This window comes from Vicia villosa, linkage group LG3 (assembly GCF_029867415.1).
Source record: "Vicia villosa cultivar HV-30 ecotype Madison, WI linkage group LG3, Vvil1.0, whole genome shotgun sequence".
Taxonomy (NCBI): Eukaryota; Viridiplantae; Streptophyta; class Magnoliopsida; order Fabales; family Fabaceae; genus Vicia; species Vicia villosa.
Window position 1 is genome coordinate 108,748,843 of NC_081182.1, and position 2,697 is coordinate 108,751,539.

The following is a 2,697-nucleotide window of genomic DNA, read 5'->3' on the forward strand; positions in this document are numbered from 1 at the left end:
TGCATTAGGTATGTCGTAAGATAATAAGGACAAACAAATCCTACAAACGAAACCTGCGAGGAAAACAAAGGTTAGTAGCAAACACAAACAAGTCACGCAAGTGTCCTTAGGTTTAGGGGCTTGCATGAAGTCCATAGGTAAGTGTCGCTACCGCGAAAATTAACAGAGTCGCCACTAACATATTTATCCTGAAAAGGAAGGGAATGCCAGCAAACCACCAAAACAAAACAACGGTCTCACGACCAGAGAAAAAGGGTAAGGGAGTCGGTTACGCGAGGGAAAGGTATTAGCACCCCTCGCGCCCATCGTACTCGATGGTATCCACGCTAGTGTCTAAATCTATGGGTGTGTAACAAATCTACGCTAATCTGGACTGAAATGCATGCAAAATGTAGGGAAAATAAAGAGTTATGCTCGCACGGGCCCTACCCCGCTGCCTACGTATCTATTTTGCAGAATCAGAGCTACCGTAGCTCGGCTAACTAATTTCTGTTTGTTTTGTATTTTTTAGGTGAACGAGTTACATTCACACTCCGTTGCTCGACCTTTGGAGACTTATGCAGGGAATGGAGCGGAAATAACAAGCTCTTAAGAAAAGAAAATCAAAGAGTGTGGTTTGTGTTTTAAAGAATGCATGAGGAAAACCTAAACTAAGGGGGAAAGCTTTCTACCTAATGTTATCATACAAAGGGTACAAGTCTAAACTAAACTATGAACCTAAGGGGAGAAAAGGGAAAGCAAACAATAATATCACACAAACGAGCTCCGCTCATAAAGCAAACAAACAACGACACTGGTCGAATGGTAGAAAAGCGGTCCCGCCATAACCAAGGGGAGCAACTCAACCCAAGTCAACCAAGCATTAGACCTCACGAAAATGATCGGGCCATAGACAAGAGGAGCGGATCCCTCTCAGCAACCAAGCCGTCACGGATCGGAAAGGAAAATGGTGCGTGCGTACACCGAGCATCAACGTCGAGCAACGCAAGCTATAGGAAATGCGGGGATTCGGCTGCATGAACCCTTTTCCTGACATACTCGATAACAAGATCTTGTGCAGGTTTGGAAGCGAGCAACGCATAGCGTGCGCATACCAAACGGACTCGATGAGACTAGGCGGGGGTTGATTGCTAACCCTTTCCGCATGCCTTCCATGAGGACTTAACGGAGTGCCATATAGGACTTATTACACCGTGACTCCCTGCCGCAAAGCACAAATGTAAACACACCAACAAAAATAGAGCCTCTTTCGAGGGCTTGGCCAGATGCATGCCTAAATCCTACTTCTCATGTTAAAGGATGATGCGTAAAAGCGATAAATTGCAAGAGAAATAAAATGAAACGGAATCAATACCAAACGGATGATGATCCGTAAACTATAGCGACGAGAGAAAGCAAACTAAGAATCCCGCGAGCGAGCTAGCAAAGCGAAAGAAAATAGTCAGCACACCGATTAGCCATGAAAGCACACAAAGGTCGACATGCGCGTAGAGCATAATCACAATACACCTGCAAGAGGAACAAGCAAACCAAACAAACAGATATAAAGTAATAGGAACGTGTCTCCAAGATGAGAACACGACACGAGTGAATGAAATTCTGTCCCGCTAATAAAGCGGAACACTCACATAATAAGCGTCGATCAATGACTATCCAAAAGCCTTGCACACTAGCACACACGTTAGAGATAACAAGACACCGCAATCGAAATTGCGTTATTGAATTATAAGCTAAATCGGAAATGAATAACGGAATAGAAAGTGAAAACATAGCGAAAGGAAACAAGAAGAAACATGGGATAGTACTCAAAAGCAAATCAAATATGTACACACTAAAACTACGAAAGTTAAAACAAGTATTTACATGCGGTACACCGAAACGGCGAAACCGGGCAAAAATGGTGAAAACTAAACTCGTCGGAATTAAACCAAAATTTTATGGTAAGCTAGAAACGTGCCAAAGAACTCAAATACACGGTCGGAATTTATTAAATCGGCTCGGAAGCACGATTTCCGAAACAGGGGCAGTAGCGAAAACAGTAAAAAAAAGTCGGCCGAAACCGAAAATAAACCTCACCATCAGCTCCGGAAGCATTATTCTACTCAAGAAACATTATTCACATTCGCAAAAATTCAACACGGTTCAAGAGTTATGACATTTTGAAGTAAAGCCGACACACCGGACGCGTTGTGGAAAAATTCGGAAAGAAAGCAAATAGCATGGTATAGCAGCAAGTTCCAACACTTAGAGGCATTTATTTACACACAAGAAAGCTCTACTATCACTTAGAATTAACAAACAAACAACACAAGAAAGTTTAGACAAAAATCTTTCAAAAAAACTATGTTTTCATGAGTTGAAAATAATGAAATGCAACACAAATACAAAGCCAAGAAAATTCTGCATTATGCTACCTTTAAAACAGCCCTAACAACGCATAGAAGTCACACATAAACACCAAGAAATGACTCATGGAAATTGGCTCAAAGTATATTATTGGCAAGAGCAAAGATAACATAGAATCATGATTTTCAAGAGTGTAATCACTACAATTCTCCACATTAAACTCACATTTGTGCATCAAGTATATTCAACTTCAATCATTATCATCAAGCACAACAACAACAAGAATCAACCTCAAAAATTCAGCATCATGCTCATGGTTATAACCTCTCATGTCAACACCAATTATCATGC